This window comes from Tamandua tetradactyla, chromosome 6 (assembly GCF_023851605.1).
Source record: "Tamandua tetradactyla isolate mTamTet1 chromosome 6, mTamTet1.pri, whole genome shotgun sequence".
Classification (NCBI taxonomy): Eukaryota; Metazoa; Chordata; class Mammalia; order Pilosa; family Myrmecophagidae; genus Tamandua; species Tamandua tetradactyla.
The window spans coordinates 48,867,729-48,874,153 of NC_135332.1; the positions used below are offsets into that span (position 1 = coordinate 48,867,729).

Genomic DNA, 6,425 nt, shown 5'->3' on the forward strand with positions numbered 1-6,425 from the left:
ATTCTAGTGCTGGGTGCCAGTGATCCTTTACCCTTGGCTCTTGTGTCACATGGCAATCCACATGGCAGTCTCTCCTGATCTCCCCATTCTCTTCCAGGTTTCATTGAATTTCAGTATCTTGTATCTTGCTTCTATGACTTAAAATATATATATTTTTTGGTCTAAATTTCATTCTCTTATAAATGACTCTAGTAAAGGAATTAAGACCCCTTCTGATTGAGGTGGGCCACACTTTAAAGTAACCTCATAAAAAGTTCCTACTTACAATGGGTTCACACCCCGGAATGGATTAGATTTAAGAACATGTTTTTCTGGAGTATAATGCTCCAAACCATCACAGTGTCCCACACATCTCTTAGGCTATTTTCACCTTTTCTAATTCTTTTTTTTCTTTATGGCCCTCAGCTTGACTCATTTCAATTGTCTTTATCTTTGAGATCACTGATTCTTTCTTCTGTCAGCTCCAATCTGCTATTGAAACACTTCTGGGAATTCTTCACTTCAGTTATTGTGTTCTTTAACTCCAGCAGTTCTGTTTGGTTCCTTTTAAAAATTTCTGTCTCTTTATTGAGATTCTAATGTTGTTCCTTTATTGTTTTATTGATATTCTTTAGCTCTTTCTCTGTATTTTCTCTTCATCTCTCTGAGGATATTGAAGATCATTTTTTAAAGTCTTTGTCCAGCATGTCTGGTATGGTCTTCTTTGTGGATGTTTCCTGGATTTTTATCCTCTTCCTTTGAATATGTGACATAATTTCCTGTTTCTTTGTATTTTAATCTTTTGTTGCACGCTCTACATTTCAATATTTTAAAATTTTAGCTCTGGGACTTGAGCTGTTTCTTGAGTTTCTATCCAGCTAGTAATATGTCAGAGATTTTCTTTGAGTGCCAGGAACCAATAAACCAAATAAACCGATGCAAATAAAACACCTTTCATAGTCTACATATTGACTTTGTGTTGGCTGGTGCTCTCCTTCTGAGAATGTTCACCTATCCTTTCAGAAGAAGGCAGATGTAAAGTGCAGGGTCCTCCTTGTCTCTGGCCCTGTGTCTTATCCTGGGCTCTATTTACAGGAATTTGAATGCTGCTTCTACTCCCGAGGAAACATTCTTCCTCTCCCAGATGCTCCACTTCAGGACCTAAAGCAGGTAAGCCTTCATCCTTGGCTGCCTGACTCAATTGTTTCTTATACTTTCTTTGTCTCAAATTCCTTTTGCCTGGAGCACAAATTCTTGGGGGAGAGGGAACCGCAAGGTGCACAGGAGTTTTTCAGGTCAGTCTTTCCCAGTTGTAAGGAATTTGGAGACTCACAAAGGGCGCACTAGTTGGCTCCACATTGCCCTGGAAAGTGGGTAAGGGAGGGGCTGGCAAGGGTGCCAGGAGCTTTTCCTATGGCTCTTTGAAGCTGTGTTTTCGTGATTCAGCACTTGCCCAGTAAATGCATCCCTTTCACTGTTTCCTGTGGTTTTGAGGAAGGCTCCTCTGCTGCTTTTGCCTGGGGCAGTTTGGAACAATGGCTGCCATCAGTGCTAGATAACCAGTGATCTGAAGTAGCTAATCAAAAGTAGTGTTTAGCTATCAGATTGCACATCCCAGGATCTTGGGGAGCTAGGTCTTTATATCCCACCCTAGCTGAGTACTACCACTGCCGCCTACCATGAGGCTGGGGAATGGGTGATATTAGCTTCTGCCTAAGGAGTACAGTTAACCTGTATTTACAGCAATTTACCAGCCTCTTCATTCTGCTCTTTCCTGGATGATGCACAGTGTTCCGCTATATTCTGGAGTTTCAAAATAATTGATTCAGACAGTTCCTGCTTATTTAATAGTTCTAGTGGAAGAGTGGCGCTTCCAACTCTGACATCTTCCCTCACTCTCCTCCTTTTGTTATAATTCTTTCTAATTCCTTTACTTTGTCTCTTTTCTCTGTTTTCACTATGATTATCTTTAGCCTTTCCTCTATGACATGTTCATTTGGTTCCTAGAAGCATCTTATTTATTTATCAATTTCCCTCTTCATAGCAAGTTGTCTTTGAGCTTTTGTTTCATGGAATTCATATTCTTATAAGATTGTTCTTTAAAACAAAGCACTTGTGGGAATTTTCTATTTCTTGAGTTATACTTTCTTCCAGAATGGGCTTGGTTCTTTCAAGTCTGAAAATATTTTTATTTTCTCTCATGCCTGACTGATAGTTTATTGGGTTTCAAATTGTAGGCCAAAAACAGTATTTTAATTTTAATTTGTATTTATATTTATTTTAATTCTGTCCTTTTTGTCCCAAGACTTTTTCTAGTTCTTTGGTTGTTTATTTTGCACAGTAGGCTATTTTGTTATATTGAACCTATATTTTTTCAAAACTTTCTGAGGGTACTAATTGCTATTTTTTAGTAGTTCTATTCTTTAAGTTATCTCTGTTTGTTTACCTTGGCCTATTACATTGTGCTGTATAATTTCTTCAAATATCTGTTGATCCTTGGTTGTCCATTTATATTTAGGAATATAGGTATGTAGCATGGAAAACCCCTACTGTCTTGTAGGTTGATATCTTTCTCCAGTTGACTCACTCCTGGATGCAAAAGCTGGCTTAAGTTTCTTTCTACTAGAGTGGGACATATCAACTGGTAGGCAATGGATACACAGGCAAGGAAATAGACTGGGAGGCTGAGGTCTTCTGCAATGCCAAAATGAGAGAGGTTTCCACTCTTGATGTGCCAAAACTCACACAAGAAGTCTTAACTCTCTACTGGCATATTGTTCAGTTTATAATTCTTTTTAAATGTTGCTGATGTGATTTGCAAAAAATGTCAGATGTTTTTATTTTTCAGAAAGAATGAAAATAAATGGACTAAACCTTTTTTCTCAAGAACTAAAAAATGAACAACAAAATAAAGAGAAGCAGTAAATGTTGAAGTAGAAACTACTGTATAAAACCAGAAAGTAATCAAATTAATGACTAAATCTAAGATCTAGTCTTTATAAAGAATATCGAAAAGACAAGTCTCTGTTAAGACTAATTAAATACAAATAAGCAAATATATATTTATATGAGAAAATGCATGTGATCAGATATAGCAGTAATTTTAAGACCTCAAGAGAATTCTATGTTAATAATTATGATAATATAATTAAAGGCACTGCCAACATTTACTCAAAAAGAAATAAGTCGTGACAGTAGGCAAGAAAGTGAAAAATCGTCCCAAGACTACCCCTTCCCCAAAGTGTGCTAGTTCTGTATGGTTTCATGGACAAATTCTTAGTTTTTTTTATGTTAATTAATGTGAACTCTTTATTCCTTCTAAATGTGAGACATCAGACACTAAAATGAGGAATAACTATAAAATTACTAACATGACACTGAGAATCTAAAGAGAATGCAGCCAGAAACTCTAAAATAAACTTATATTACTGTAAAGAAAATTCCACATAAAACTTCAACTGTTCTTTGCCTTAGGGAGGCACTGTTTTCAGAAGGAGTAAATATAGAGGTTATTTCATTTTCTATAAAACCATCTCAAGAAGTACTCCAACTGCAAAAGCAATCAAATGTGAAAAGTTATCCAAGAGAAAAAATAAATAGAACTCAACACTGACCTAAAAAGTAAAAATTTTCACTCAGATAATTTTTTTGTTCTCTAGTCCCTTTACGAAACCAATAAAAAATCTTACTTCGACAGATTTTTGTTTGGCTTTGAAAAGTAACACACCTTTTGTAAACTGAAAGTAAAAGTTTGCTTTAATTTTGCTTACTGGTCCCGCACCATCTATCAACCTATAAATTTACTTCCATTTACAAATATAAATGGTTTGTACTACTATTATCAGTTAAGTATTTTTACAATCCCTAGGATTAAATCCTAATCCTCTACTTTAGTTCCAGATTTAGTATTAATCTGCATAATATGCATATTTTAATATTTAAGGTGGATGGTAAACTTTTCTACAGGTCTTTTAAGTGGAGCAAACACTTCACAAAATGTACTGACGCTTCTTTTTGAGGATGAGGTAACAAGAACTTGAGCAACTGAAAAGCAAAGCCTGCATGGGCACTAGAGATGAGGCCTAAGGTGCTCTGATTTGTTCTCTGCCATTGTTTTAGGCCACAGTGGAAAACTGGAACTATTAGAAAGCCTGAAAACATGTTCTAAACCCAAATTCTAGAGCATTTTAGTAGGCATCTTTAAAGAATTTTAAGAAAAAATACTAATTGCCCACCTACACTTTCAAAAAGCTTTGCTTTTTTCAATTCCATTACATTAACGTTTATACTTTTTGTTAGCCAGGGTGAAGCACTTTGGACAGTTTAAACACAGTGCAAACTGCTTATTTTTTCTCAAAGCAGGTTCTTCATGCAGACATTTTCATCTTCATTACCAAGTCTTTTCTCTTTCTGCATCTTATTCTGAATGATGAACAAAAGCCTGGGTAGTACATTTCAGAAGATAAATTGCAGCATGAAGACCCACTATATTTACCCAGACAGTTATGCACCTTTCGCCACATAGTCCCATTTGATATAATGCCTTGGTAAAGCATTTCTTGTCCTGAGTAAGTAGTTCAGCTCAACCTACCTATCCCAGGTCTACAGATGTGGCTCACTTCACATAGGCAAGCTGGATAAAGGTTCCAATTTCTCTTCTTGGAGTCCATCCTTTTTCTAAATGGTATATCTGTTACAATAATATCCACACAGTCAGTTCTCTATGGTAGATTGCAGATATCCCATTGGATAGCATCTATAGGCAATCCCTAGGATGGTTTACTTTCTTTAATTTGGTTCTTGGTCAATAAAGATGAGATGTTTTTTGCTGCTCTGTTCACAGCCAATGGATTATTATCACCAGCAATATGGTAACAGTTAGACCATTCAGTAGCCCCCTCAACTGGTATTGCCTCTGTTCTGCACATTGGATCAACTATTATATCAGTAGGTTGAGGAGCACAGAGCCTGAGCAAGAGTAGATCTAAGAGTTCTAGGTCCAAATGCATGATATTTCTTCGGTGGAGACTGTCTTCTGTTAGTACCGTGCCCACTACTATTTCATTATCATGGGTATTCAAAAGAACCTTCACATGAAAGTTGGTCATGGCAGCATTCCACTTAAAATAATCTTGAACAGCCAAAATCTCTTGCAGCCTCATCTGAGGTAAAGCAGTGTTTCCCTCCTGCCCTGTTGCATGTGACTCTAAACTTCAGCCCTTGAGGCTCAGCTTCTTCTCTTGAACTTTCATCAGTCTCATCTTTGGAAGATGCCAAATCATCACCTACTAATGTTGATATTTCCTCTTTGATGGCTGGATTTTTGGTAACAGTCTAAAATATGTGCACCTGAGGAGCTGTTAGTGAACTTTTTAGCATCTCTCTCATCTATTTTGTCTCCTTGTCCACTATCAATCTTTCCTTTATTTTAATTATGATTTTTTATGCTTTTTTTTTTCTTGAAACTGGTGTTTATTTTCCATACTTTCAAAATGTCAGACCATGGAAGCTTCCCAGCCAAGTCTTCAAACTCTTTTAGAACTTCTTCCTTCATTTCTTTGAACTGGTAATCTTTAAATTCTTTAACAACCAAAAATGAGTTATCAACTAATTTCAGGCAATGGACCTGAGCCCAACTTTCCACTGAAATGTCAAAATATATCTTGCCCCAGTCTTTGCTGATTTTGTATGATGTTCCTAATTTCTCTCTGACTTCATCTGCCCAAACTCTAATTTTGATACTGTACTTTCTATCTAAATTTAACCATACCTGTAACAAAATATCTTTAACATTCATTTTCTCTTATGCAGTTCTCTGGAAACCTGAATTAGCCATCTACCATCTACTCATTCAAGATACTGATATGTGCCAAACCTTGTCCTAAGAGTTTGTTCAAAGATGAACAAACTACTCTTCCTGCTCTGATTTGGACCCACAACCCATAAGTATTATGACCTCTCCCAGGTAGATAGATTTATACAATCTCATTAATCGGAGGGCAGTAAGCTCCTCTTCTTTACATCTCTGCTAGTGAGAAATAGCTCCATTCACATCTATATGGTGAATATAGTCTCTGATTCTATTAAATACTCAAAGATAGGATGTTTTGATGGGATTAAGAGGAAAAAACCTGCATTGAGAATGTCATGGTACTGGTGAAGGTTTTAAAGCAGTGGTCTCTTTAAGTTTTAATTGTGTACCTTATCAGGAAAAAAGAAAAAGGGTGGTGGTGCATACTCCCCAGTATATATATGTATAATTATTTATAAATAATACTTGTGTATTCCATGTGTTAAATTATATATATTATAAAACATGAATAAAAATTGAGAAATTTAAAAGTTAAAGATAAAATAATACTTAAAAACATTTTAAACCTAACTTTATTAACAGATCATGGTGAATAATAGGGGATGCAATTAACATTTCAAATGCTTTCTTTCTT

The 6,425-nt window shown here is 35.9% G+C and overlaps 1 pseudogene; it reads right to left on the minus strand.

Annotated features, from left to right (window-relative positions):
* Positions 1 to 4,266: 4,266 nt before the first annotated feature.
* LOC143686011 (tRNA (guanine(6)-N(2))-methyltransferase THUMP3 pseudogene) lies at positions 4,267 to 6,096 on the minus strand (annotated as a pseudogene).
* Between the last annotated feature and the right edge of the window lie 329 nt (positions 6,097 to 6,425).